General features: G+C 45.6%; 1 protein-coding gene across 6 annotated transcripts in view; it reads right to left on the bottom strand.

Annotated features, from left to right (window-relative positions):
* The window catches only part of SLIT3 (slit guidance ligand 3), a 521231-nt gene that overhangs the window by 7279 nt on the left and 500110 nt on the right, over positions 1 to 13842 (bottom strand). The gene's annotated exons all lie outside the window — the stretch shown is intronic.

Below are 13842 nucleotides of genomic sequence, written 5' to 3'. Positions count from 1 at the left end.
TATCCTGTAACTACATGCTGAGGCATGAGGACAGGCTGAGTTACTTCAAGCCAGAGAAAGAATTCAGTAGTTTTGGGCTTATAAATGACTGGGGTGCTTTGTTCAATGCATACAGTCCTACCTGAACGCAAGGAAAACTGACAAATTACTACTCCTCTTTGAGAAACATTTATGTGTAGATTGAGTCTTGAGAATAAGCCAGCCTGAATTTTGGGGGGGACAGGGAGCAGGTAGCCACCTGAGCAGGCAAGATATTAAAGGCACCATGTATTTATTGCTCAGGTGTTTTGAACAGTGATTTTTCAAATGCACGAAGCCTCCAGCGAGTCAGGCATCTCACCAGCTCTTTGCTAGTCTGCACCACGTACAATCTTCGCCTTCATCTTCAGTTCGGTCTCCCAGAAATTACAAGATGCAGTGGTACAATTCAATTTGCATCACGCTATCATTTTTCATTTTCAGGGCAGATTTGGCTCTGTAGCCTTTATGCTGCATGTTGAAATTCTCTAGAACAAGTCGATAGTTTCATGCACTCCTAAAAGCAGGAGGGGCAAGGGTGGGATTACCTGCTCTTGAGCAAAGAGGGTTTCAAATTAGGCTGGTAGTTATAGACGTGATGGGACTTTTCCACTGCTGTAGATATAATTAAGTGGTACGGCCTCTGCTCCATACGCATGCAAACACCGGTGCATAATGAGAATCTGATAGCAGTAAGCGATTACAGCTGAAATTAAGCTGTGGGCTATGTGAACTGCCCACATGCACAGTGCTGCCAACACATTTTAAGCCTGGCCTGCGAGCACCCTTTTCCAAATTCCTCCCGGCAGGCTCCTTAGCTGGGTGGTGGTTCTGTTACATACGGATAAAGACAGAAAACACCAACTGTGGGATTTAGGCATCCTGAGATACTGCTTAGCCAACAATCTAGATTTGGGATTGCTGCACAAGTGGTAAATACCGTATTAAAATGTAAAAGGTTAGTTTTAAGAATGAGTTTCTGCTCATTCAAATGGCCCATGAGCTCAGCATCCTCTCTCAGGAAGTTAAAGTCGTAAGTCAGATTCCTTTCAGGTGTTTTGTAAAGCTGCAGTGTAGATGTCTCTGAGCTATTTACCCAGCTTTTCTTCACTATCAGTGGAGAGGAACGGGCACACTTACGGAGTGACTCATCTCTCAGGATGAATCACTTTTAGATGTATCTGCCTCTCAACCTAGATGACATGCTGCCCATCTTAGCGCCCAGTCCTGCATAACTGATGTGTAAGGGCGTTGTAGCATGGAAACAGGACCTCGACTTCAGAAACAAATTACACGACTTGGAAATTACCCGAATTCAGTTGCTCGTGGAAGAAGTTTCATTTTTATAGTGTTTTACAGTAGACCTGACATGACCGATCACACATGAGCAGTGTCAGGCAGCACGTCAGCACTCCAGGCATTTCTGAGGATGTGCTTGTTTAAGAAGAGCGTGCTTAAGAACTGAGCTAACGTGCCTCTACTGTGCTGCTGTCCCCGCAGGTTTTTGGGATGAAGCATGAACACATATGCCTTTAACAGTTTACATAAGATTACCCAAGTTAGAAGATGACAGCAGTACCTGAGCACCTTCACTGCGTGGCTTTACGTGAACATGAGGTGAGTGAGCTCTGCCACAGAACAGCTCCCAGGAAAGCTCTGTTGGCTCAACCTCGGCCTTGACCTGCAGGAAAGCGGCTGGGCTGCAGTTGCTGCCCATCCTCAGGATGGCCAGAGAGCCTGGGGAAGCCAGGTCTCAAGAACCTGGAGCGGCTGGTATCGTTTGAAGTGGTTTTAAGAAAAAAAATAAAGGCTTGACATTGTACAAAAACCCAGATCCAGTTGATCCAGCAGACAGCCTGGCTCAAAATACAGTTATATCAGGGGCACTGCAAGGGCAGTGAGTTGTGTGGGCTGGGATAAGAGGCTGAGGACTTCTGCTAGATGCATTGCCAAAGGTGATGGAGTGCGTGCACCTCAGAAAAGCAAGCCTGTCATCACTGTACCCGAGTCCCCTGTATTGGGGCCCACACGTCTAGCAGACTACTTTATGGATTGACAACTCAAATAAGTTTGAAAACAGCTGGTCCAAACTTTCTGTTTAGATATTCTTGAATTCTGCTAAGTATCTGCCACGTTACAAGAAACAGCTGTGTTACGGCAATGCGCCGACTGGGTGATCCCTATGTACTGCCTGATATCTCAGTGTTGTGTCGCAATGCTTAATTCATATGGGTAAAGTACTGAGACTTCCAGCTGAAAGGTGCGAGATAAATGGAAATGCATATTTGTAATTGTTAGCTTATGCAGAAGTGCCAGTGAAAGGAGAAGTATAGCCAAACCCCTTCGGCTCCGACAGCTGAGCAGCGCGGAGGTGGGATGGATGCCTGTACGACAGGGAACCCTTCCCTGGTGGGATCAATATCTGAAACTAACGCACAAAACTACATCGTTATCTGAAGAAGGCCAAGCTAGACCATTTGTCGGAGGACAACATTATCACGTCTGGCAGGGCTGGCTCTTCCCCGGGCCAGGATTTCACAGGCATTAATCACCTACTCCTCCACAGCGTGTGCTTTTTCCAGATTATGCCTTGACTAACAGGCAAACAAAGGTCTGTGTGTCCTGGCGATGGAAGCAGCCACCCCACGTGGTGGTGATGCCTTTCGGCATACCCAGGGCTGGTATTTTTACTGGAAAAGGAGTAAGAGGTCTCTGTCTGTAGGTACACATGGATAAATATTAACCAGTTCTGACTCTTTCAACTTTTAAACTCTGAATTTAAATAACCTGTGCCTGGAAACAAAGTACCTTACAGCCACCACCCAACCCTGCAGTTTCGTAAAGCAGATAAAATCAAAACAGGCAAAGCACTCATTTGTTTTTTGAGAAGACGCAAACATATGATAGAAAAGCTGAATGTGGACAGCCAGGATGGCAGAAAAGTCCCCAGCCAGGAGATACTTGTGTTAAAGCACTTACTGCTGTTGCTGACAGAAAGACATTAAGATGCCTTTGGATTTTGAGAGAGATGGAGACAACATTGGGGGAGAAACCAGTGGTGAGAGAAATGCTGCATGAACTCTCCTCAGAGCCTCTTATGTACTGGGCCTTTAGGAGACTCAGCAATCGTCTGAGACAGTTGGAGACAGTGGCTTGGCTGGAGATGAAGGGAGGAAAGCCACAGACGCTGAACAGCGCATCACCACGCAGCTCGCAGCACAAACTTGCTGCGCTCGGCTCTTTTTCAAGGGGCCTCTTCCTGACCCAGCTCTCTGCAAGGGTTTTATTAAAATTTTAATTGAATTCTTATTGGGGATCAGGTGGTCTTACAGAGCTCTTCCTTCTGAAACAGCCCGCGGTGCGTAAATACCTGCCCGGCAGTCGGGGACGGGTGGTGTTCTCTCAGCGCTGCCGGTTCGATCCCCGCCGGTCGGCCGCCGGCAGAGGCGGGACCCCGAGGGACACGGCGGAGCGGGGCTCCCCGCGGAGCGGAGCCGGCGGGACCCGGCGGAGCCCCGCGGCAGAGGCGGCGGCGGCGGCCGGGCAGCAGAGGGCGGTGGAGCACCGCGGAGGGGCCGGTGCCCGGCGCCGGGGGGTCCCGCAGCTCCGCTCCGCGGGACAGCGAGCAGAGGGGCTTCCAGGGGCCGGCGGGGCGGGTTCGTCCTGGCTCGCTGCTCACAGTTTATGCACTGGAACAGACCTCGCCGCGGCACGCACCTGGCTGGACGGGACCCGCCTCCTTCCCTTTTGCAAAGGTTTTCATGCTTTACGGTTAAATCACAATAATATGCCTGAGCAAAGCAAGGGACCGGGGAAAGGAACTGCAGGAAGAAGCCACAGGGCCGCTAGGCTTGAGCCAAGTGCTTTTCTCGGGGGCACTAACAAACCAAGTCCCGGCTTTCGAGATTTTTCCAAGCTATTAAAAAAGACAGTCATGAATTTTTAGCCACTTCCGACCGCAGCGTTCTGGGTCACCACCATTGGATATTATATAGTTTACAATATATTCTTGTTGAAAAATGGGAGGAACTATGTTTGAAATGTAAACATTTGAAGTGTAAGCAAAGATTTTAATGAATTTAATAATTAAACTTGCTAAAGAGTAACCAGTAAAAGGAACCAAAGGACCGGTCTCATATAAAACTAAAATATTCTTCAGGACCCAGGAATTTCTTCTCGTACTGCAATAAGCAGCCTGGTGAGGGCCCATCTCGTCAGACACTCCACAGACCGCACCTGCAGCCTCTACGGGACCTTCACGGGAGCCTTGTTACAAACCTGATGCTGAGAAACCATTTCAGTTCCCTTCCGGTGCCTGAAAGTACCTGTCCTGAGGGAAAGAAGGTAAGGCACAGCCAAATGCTGAGGGCTGGCAGGAGGATTTCTCTGGATCAGTAGTGCAGCGAGCAGACCCCAGTCGGACCCCCCCGGGTGCTGAGGGGGTCTGGCTGCCGTCCCACGGTGCCCTGCCTCCCCAGCAAAGGGGACACCCTCGCTGCTCCCCAAACAGCAGCATCCCTCACCTTTCTGTTCTCAATAACGCTCGTCTTCTCATAGCACAGGTTACGTGTCTTGCACAATCCATTACATTGCGTTCATCAAGGTTATCCTGACCTTTCATTACTCTCACTGAGAGCTGGCCATGGCATCTGATCAGGTTTGGCCAAAGAAAACCCCCCAAACCAGCCCAGGAAAATACTGGGCACATGGGAAGAGCCCAGCTTCCAAAGCTCATGAGAAGGCCCTGGGTCCAGCACCTTTTGTTCCCTCTGTGCCCAGGTGGGAAGCTGGGAGCCGCCCTCACAGGGAAGGGAGGCCACTAGAGAGAGCTCTAGAAAAGAGTCATGAAAATTTCGTATCACAGGGAGCTGGGCTCGTTTGTCAGAGCGATTCCAGCAAGACGGACCCATTGCACAGGGTGCTGCACAGAGGCCACGGACACCACCTCTGCTCGGGGCTTAGACTCCAGAACATAAAGAAATGAAGGGAAAGAGAGGTGTATTACATATAAAACCCCAGGGAATATATAAAAGAACTGATTTCCACTCTCAATTTTGATCTATTTCTCTTCTCTCTCCTATATTTTCTTTCCCCTCTACTCCAGCCCCAAGCACACACACATTATAAACACTGACTCCCCCTGCTCTAATACCCGTGAAAGATTTAGAGCTGAGCCACTGTAAATATGCCAGTGATCAGAATTGCATTAAAGGATTAAAGCATTCAATTTGAACTTGTAAAATTTGGGCTTTGGGGTTATTTTTTTTCACTGACGTGTACCATACCTTCAGTGTAGACAGCAAGGAACAGCAGGGCAGAGAAGTCAAAAACAAAAATAGCTTTAACTATCACTGCAAACCATGTCACTGAGGAAATGTATAACCATCAATTATGCAAATGAGGACATCGATTCATTAGCTACAGTCTCCAGATTTCCTGACCTCTGTCTTAATGGGGACATGCCTCATTTGAAGTGCAGAAAAAAGCAAACACAAGGATAGTAAGTGACTGGGGAGTGAAGGCCATGGGGAACGCTGAACTTAGATAATCTTTGAAAACATTGGAAGTAGAAGGGACTAACCAGAAATACCTGTCCAAAAGAGCTTAAGGACAGCACGTGGGAAGAGCAGGCACCAGAGGAGAGGTACCAAACCCAAAAAACACAAGGTGAGAGCTGCAGGGAACCGCATTGAGGTATTGGCAGTTTGGGAGCTGTGAAACTCCTACTGTGCCAGGCTGACTTCAGGTATCGGCAGTGATGGTTTTTCACCTTGTCAAGCTACAGTTACCTCCTGCCCTTAGTTCCAGTTATAATCAGTCCTTCGCCTAAAATAGATTTAAACTTCTCCATGGCAACAAAGGCAAAATCATAATTGGAGTAGTGTTTGTGCTACCTCTACAATAACACATCTCTTCAAGCACTTCATCTTCAGAAGCCAAATAAAAACCACATGTTAAGAAAAGAGTATGAAAAATGCTAATGAAACACAAGGCTAGGGAAATAAGAGGTGAAAGAGATATATTAAAGCATTCAAGTTCACTTTCAGCTTAAAATATAATCTCTTCTGTTATGTTCAATTCTGTTTTACATGACTTGAGCATTAAGTCTCCTAGGCAGAAAGCACTCAACATTAAGATTTTTTTTCCTCAATACCTCCATTTTCATTTGCTTGGTTTTATACCTTTTCTCCTACTCACAACTCTGTAGACCACCCAAATAAACCATCTTTCTCTTGGTGTTTACAGCCCTTAAACACTGGCAGCTGATTACCGTATCTCCCTTAATGATCGTTTGGCCAGGCTATGCATATCTAATTTCCAGTCATAATTCAGTTCCTGCAGCCCCCCTGCCAACAGTGAAAGTTATTGTATTACAGACCTTCTAAGGGAAAAGCGAGGACCTTTTTTATACCCTTGCAAGATGCAATTAACACAAAACTGACCCCTTTCCCTAGATTATTCATAAAAGGGTCGGATTCATGGCCAGGGTAAGCACTCCGTGTTTGCAGGGAATTCTCACAGCGTCCCTGAGACGGGGAGCTGAAGCCTGCACTGGTCTCCTACAGTATCACCATGTCTCTGCAGAGCTGACTGCTTCATTCTGCTAACTGAGAATTTGTTAAACGCAAGCGTAATGACAGTAAAAATAGCTTGAATGAACTCTTCAAGTCCGAGGCCTCTCCTGACTTACAGATCACAGTGTTGCTGCCTTCCCATCTTACTCCACCAGGACCAGTTTGCACATCGTGGCACACAGTGCATTGCGGTGCAATGAGCTATTGCATCTCCGTCTCTTTACTGTAACACGCATCATATAAAATAACAAACGCAGTAAGTACAGAGTGTAAAAACAATCACATATAGATTCTGCAATGCTATTGGGATTCATTAAATCAGTTATCCTTAAAAAAAATGACACTGCAAACCGCACAGGGGAAGGCAGGCCCTGGCACAGCAGCAGGGCCGGTGACAGCACTGCGTGCCACATCCTCCCCAGCGAAGAGGCAGCACTGGATACGTACAGCTGTGGGACACACACCAGGACACGCAGCGGCACAGCCTCCCTGCCCCGCCAGGACATGGAACAAACCAGGGCGCTTGGCTGTATGTCTTAGTGCTGGTAGCAAACACAGTTGAGCTCTGCCATTCAGCTGGATCTCAAATCTCAGGTTCTGATGAGGAAATCCATCAAGTGCCTTCACAGAGGCCTTTCCTCGGGGGCAATACTTTGCACCGTCTATCCCCTTTTCAGCTCTGGAAAATGTGAAAGTATCTGCCATTTAGCAGCAGGGACCGGGACCACTACAGAATACAATTAGAAGTGCTTCCAATTAGAACGACAGACAGAACGATGGGTTTTGGCTGAAATTGGAGGCTAAGCCCCAAGAAAAAAAAAAAAAAGCCATGTCTATTTAGAAACCCGATAGATGGTCAGGAAATGAAATTGTTCCCGCCTCACCTGTGGCAACATACCTACAGTTGTATGCCTCTACTTTCACAACAACAAAGAAAATCCATCGCTCTTTGATAAGCAGAATAGCCGCTGCCGTATCCACCTTTTCCAGCAGCACTGGGGCACACTGGCAAACGCCAAGCTGCGGGTCACATTTCTATACTGGGAAGAAGCAGTGAAATAATTGCGCACAGAACCACGCCGCACCTCCATGATCACCCTCAGTGCCAGTTCTGCATGCGCTACTTCTAACAGAAGAATATCGATTGAATCCAGAGCCTGGCACTTGGTATAAAGGGGATATAAATCTATCACACATGGTACACATCTAAACTTTCTGTTAGTCATCATGTTTACAAGAAATTTACAGGCAGAAAAAAATAAACATGTTATATTAGCTCGCTACATTCTGTTGCAAGGCAAAAACCTCACAATTCAAGACATGAGGCAGCCATTAGTGCATAGGAAGTTTACAAAGTCATTTTGACTATGATTAGGTTTATTCCGTCATTGTCTGTTATGAGAATACTTCAACCTTCCTCTGATGTAATCAGTATTAACCAGCTTTGGCAATATAATACTGGACTAATGACCTGTGCTATAGCAAGAAAATACCTTTTAAAATACCTTTCTCCTAGTTACTCACTGGAAACGGAGTTCAGCACAAGCGCGCGTTTCCAGCACGCAGGGACCAAACTGACTGCTCAGAAGGTGGGCTCTCATCGGCACTAACTGATGGGGGCTCAGGAGCTGCCAGGACCATTGTCAGGGTTTCACCGATGCTTTCACTAGCAGAAACAGCAGGGCCACGTTAAGGACCGACTAATGACTAAATCAGGTTATCTGCTGGGGTGGAAGGAAGAGTTCTTATTTCACAATTACTTTTGGTTTGGCTGGGCAGTTTTAAGGCTTGAACCGAACTGGCTAAAACTCAACCCAGCTACTCTCTTGAACAAACAGGGGAAAACCTTCATTTATAATGTTGGTTTCTGCATTTTCAGCAGCAATTTTCTTTTGATGGTAGAGCTATATTGTTTTTAGTCATAGTCAAATCACTGTAGAGAACAACTTTTGGCTTTACCATTCACTTTTACATAAAGCCAAGACTACTCTGAACGTGAAAACCAGCAAGTACTTGCAAGGCGCTGAGCTACTTCTAGAGCTCAGCAAGCTTCCAAGAGCAAACATCTTCCTTCTTGATGCTCTGAAAATACTTTTGAATGGTCAGCGCCCTCCACTGCAAAGTAAAATGTCATAACTGTGAAGGATTTGCTTTCCACCTTTAGGCGTAATCCTCGGAAGCGTCCAATACAATCAGGAGATAGAGAGGAGCTGCGTGGAGCCAGTGTGCTGTGAAGTCAGACTCCACTAGAGGCTGAACTCAGGGTATTTTAACACATTGATTCATTCTGGGTATGTTCCCCTTCCACCACTTTTGTTTTGTTATGAACTATCCCTATCTCATCACCTCTCATTTCTTCTTGGGATTAATACTGGCATCCTGCTGACTTCATTACATTTTTATTATTATTCTCTGCTGAAAGAAATCAGCCTCATAATGTTATTGTGCTAGAGTTCCATGTACACGTGTGTGCTGCAGTCTCCTCTGTTTTGCATGGCTCTTTTTAAAAGGCTGCTGTTCAGCGAAGCAACCAGTGGGGACAGACACGGCGTATCTGCTCCCGCTTCCCTCCTGTCTCTTTCAGCTGAGACAGCTGCCAGGAGGTACAGGTGGAGCTGCGCAGAGGACAGGTATGCAGTGACTAAAGTACCAAACAAGGTACAGACCAGCTTACAGGCGTCTGTTTTAGAAAACAATATCAAATTAATTTGTTTAACAAAATACACAGACTACTGACAATTTCCTTATACGTTGCCCATGCGTGAAAGCCAGCACAGTCTGCTTAAGAAGTGATTTGGGAGGAACAGGACTGTCTCCTGCCACCTGCTCGAAGTTGATTTGGGTCTGCAGCAGTATTCAGATTTTTTTAAAAAACAGTGATAAAGGTGACAGTGATGATGTAGATGGCCAAATTCCTAATCAAAAGCATACAGATAGTATCTCTGCTTTGACTTCAAGTGGTCATAATACAAGTTAATTCAAAGAATTAGTTAAAATGGCATGAAACCCTTTGTGGCAGAGGAGCAGCTACTGAGTTTACTGAGAGGGGACATCTGAGGGCAACCTAGACTGGTAGCCCCAGATTTTGGGCCCTGAAGAAAGTGACCTGGGACGCAGAGAATGTAACTTCTATTTCTGTCACCACCACGGGGCACGTGGCTTTAGATGACCTATCCCTAACTTCCCATACCTGGTACACAGACATGCCAACGCTTGTGAAAGGTTTTGCTGCCTTCTGCGAAAACACCTCACTCGGTAACACCCTACGCGTACGTGTAAGGTTAGAAATAAAGCTGTGGGTCTGCAGCACAGCGTTTCTGGGTACTCAGCTATTGCACTGAAGAGAATGAGCTAGGGGGAGGCAAGGAGAGATGAGAAACTGTCATTCTTGCAAAAGATACTGAAGAGATTTACAAAGAAAAAAAAATTAATTCAGCTTAACAAGATTTTGCCTGCTAAATCCTCAGGCAGCCTGAAGGACAAAACTTTACCCTTCTTAAGCTTCATCTCAGCAGAAGAAAGTTTCTGAATTTCATGAAAACAAATATTTGATTCTGAACCTAATGATAAAAGTTAGATGACATTTTAAGGTCTTGGCCTTACATTGTCAGTGTCCTACTACACAAAAACCCAAGAAAAACCAGGCAAATGCAATGTTTGTAGTTTGACAAGAACTCACAGAACTGTCCTTTTTGTCCCATTCAAATACGCCAAAGCCCTTTATGAAGGCAAAAAATTATTCATCTGTCCTTTTCCTTGTCTCATGTAAGATGTATAAGTACATTCGAATTTTACAACTTTTACTGTGCAGGTCAGAGATTAATACCAGTTTCTTTCATCATATTTGATGCAAAATCCCTAAGGAATACCTGAAAAAATGAGAGTGTGTGATAGAGAGAATGAAATGAATTGCAAATATACAGAATTGTTAAGAGCTCAGTGATATCTCATAGAAAACCCTGAAAAACAGTCTATTTAGAGACCATCCAGAAGTATCGAACAGGAATCCCACCAGGGACAGGCACAGCAGAAGCTGCACACTATGAAGGCATTAGGGAGAGGAGGACCAGTCATGCAGCGAGCTCTGCAAAGAGACTTCTGGTAAAAACTGGGTTTGACAAGCTCTAATAATGATCCTAAGAATATTTAATGCTTTCACTCCTCCAGCAATTCCTCCCTAGAAGGCAGTGAATTAATGGTGAAGCCTCCCAGGCTTTTTTGCAGATAAGCAATTGCCGCTAAAGAGAGGCAATTACACAAAAATCCCATCTCCTGTATCTTTGGGAGGTGTGGAAGTTCTTCCGTCACCAAAGCAACTGTTCAACTTCAGCACCAGCAGCACGGAGGAGTCTAAGAAATCGGAGTAGAGCACCAAAAGTACTACCAAGTTTAGTTCTTTGGAGTGGCATGGCCAGGGACCTGTGCATAGAATCATCAAATAGTTTGGGTTGGAAGGGACCTTTAAAGGCCATCTAGTCCAACCCCCCTGCAATGAGCATCTAGAACTAGATCAGGTTGCTCAGAGCCCCGTCCAACCTGACCTTGAATGTTTCCAGGCATGGGGCATCTACCCCTCTTTGGGCAACCTGGGCCAGTGTCTCATCACCCTCATTGCAAAAAATTCTTCCTTATATCTAGCCTAAATCTTCCCTCTTTCAGTTCAAAACCATTAACCCCTTGTCCTATCGCTACAGGCCCTGTTGTTGGACAACGAGTGCAGGTGGCCACACGGGCTGCTCCCCGGGCTCCAGCCACATGGGCAGAGGCCGAGGGATGTGGAATGGCACGGGGAGTTTGGAGATGCTGCCGGGGTCAGAGCCTTGTGTGGCTCCACTGCCTGGAGGGAGAAGGCACCTCACCCTCCAGAGACCCACAGCACATTTACGAAACACTTTTTGTATTTTTTGTGCATTTCTGTACCTTTTGTGGACAGAGAACCAGATTAAATTTGCCATCCCACAGTCATCCCATATGAGGCAGACACAGTAAGAATTTAAGCTCTCTTATTTCAGGCCTTTTGCTTTAACCACAAGAACATCCATCTACGCTATGTAAGAATTAGCCAGACCATAAGACCTGCATGATACAATCTATAAAAAATATATTTAATGACGTATCATTTTTGAAAACAGATTATGCAAGGATACTTTCAAAAAAATCGTAATGCAATCTGGGTGTAGGCTCTGCAGAAAGACAAACACAATTAATTTTTATGTTTTCCTAACTGCCTCCTTTTTCACCGCTGTCAGGAAGCCTGCATGAAAACATACAATTTTACACCAATGATGTCTGCATCTTGCTTTTCACCAGATATGACAGTCTGTATGCAACATGGCAATCTGGGAACTCTGGAGGGAATTACATCGGTAGTTTGTGTCAAATTTCTATTTTCCATTTCTATTAGGAAGGATTAATTCAGCACCCAAATCAATATGACTGTGTAGTAGCATACAACCTATCAGAAAAACAATATTACAAGTAAGATCTCATCTCTGGTTCAAGGAACAGACGTATGAGAAAATACTGACACTAAGAAGCTATCCCTATAGAATACAGTTAAACAGATATCAGTGTCAATGGCTGAACGCTGAAAGTGCAGAATTCCACGTTCTTTGTTAATTCAAACTTTAACAATTGGAACATGGTGGTAAATAAAAGCAGCATGCTCCTCATCAGTTGGTATCTTCAAATTAAGGTAGAGTATCTATGTAAAAGATTTACTTTATTTCAAGACCTCACTGTTGGCTCAGTACTAAGTACTGCCATGGCATGGAAGAGTAACTCTTACCAGTGCAGGAACCAGGAGGTCAATAAAGCACTCAGAAACAGATTTCTGTTCTCATTTGTGCATCTGTAGAACAATTAAATAGAATAAAAGAAACAACGAGTAGGAATCCTCCTTCAAAAATGGATCTTCTATAAGATGTTTACTAGGACGTCCAGGAAACCATTATCCTGCAGCTTACAAGCGAGGAGCTCCAATAACAGACCAGTCAGCTTTTCTTTTAAAAGGGTGAGTTTGATCATTGCGTATTCATGCATTAACTTGTATTTCTTTCTAACTTGATAATAAATGACAATGTAGTTTAGTCAGTCTTTTCCATTGGACGTTTGCTGACCTTTTTCCGACTAGAATAAAAGAAAAGTCCAATGTCAACTTTAACCTTTCTATCCAAACATACCACAGGAATGAATACACATAAAGCAAATCTGAACGTACAGCAAGTTAATCTTGGGCTTTTCCGGACTAACTCTGCACTGCAGTTCTACTTCAGTCTGCTCAAGGGAGTACTAAGACAGAAGAACAGGTCCACTGCGATAGCCAGGGACAACCTGCCTTCACAGAGCAGATAAAACGAATTGCTCTTTCCCGGCACGCCTGCGACCCGCTGTTATGCCGCATCCCTGCCCTCCGTCTCCGAGGACAGTTTTGCAAAGCGAGGCCACCGCAGAAGACACCACACCAGTCGGGTCAGCCCACGCACCCCACAGGTCTGGTACCAGCCCTCGCCCTGGCTGTATAGCAAGGGGCTGGGGGAGAGTTTTGCACTGCTGGACATTGCGTGCGTCCCCCTTCCAGCACCCTTCTGCTCAATGCTACTGAAAACCACCACCGAGCATGCCTTACTCACTGCTGGCTTCCAGACCTGTCTGACAGCAGGTTTTATCTTAGCCCTACAGAGTGCTACCTGTATCAGCCAAGTACTTCGCTAATTTTACTGTTCTTAAGTACTACTAATAAATCTTATCAAGGAGACTCTGCTGGAGAATTACAGATAATGTGGCTTGCCGATGACTTCCCCCATCCCGTCATGGGAGTACCTGAAACAGCCAGCCAAACATCTCCGCTGCAACACAGGACCAGGTCAATTACAGATTTCCTGCAGCTGTAGCTGGCACAGTTCCCACCAGGCAGCATTTTAAGGCCTCCTCCTCTTTTGGCAGACTCTTCTGAGGAAAAACAAGAGCCAAAGCACTGCTCATCTCTTCCGAGAAGTGGACCCCTTTGGAGGATAGCAGTGCCTGAAATTGCCCGTGAAAATTAATCTAACAGTCTTTTCAACAGAGCTTCTCAAAGGCAAACAGTCCACTTTTGCTGAGATTGAGATTTAAATGAGGCATCTAAACAAGACAGCAAGGCGTAGGCAACTGAGAAGGCAAACTCTTTTACCGATGGTGCGGCTACGATTTGAATGTTACAGGTTCTCCTGGGAACCTTATTTTTAATGAAAAATGGAAAATTGTAGAA

The sequence above is a fragment of the Chroicocephalus ridibundus genome, chromosome 11, assembly GCF_963924245.1.
Source record: "Chroicocephalus ridibundus chromosome 11, bChrRid1.1, whole genome shotgun sequence".
NCBI lineage: Eukaryota > Metazoa > Chordata > Aves > Charadriiformes > Laridae > Chroicocephalus > Chroicocephalus ridibundus.
The sequence above is the reverse complement of the archived record's forward strand: the minus strand, read 5'-3'. Positions and strand labels throughout refer to the sequence as shown.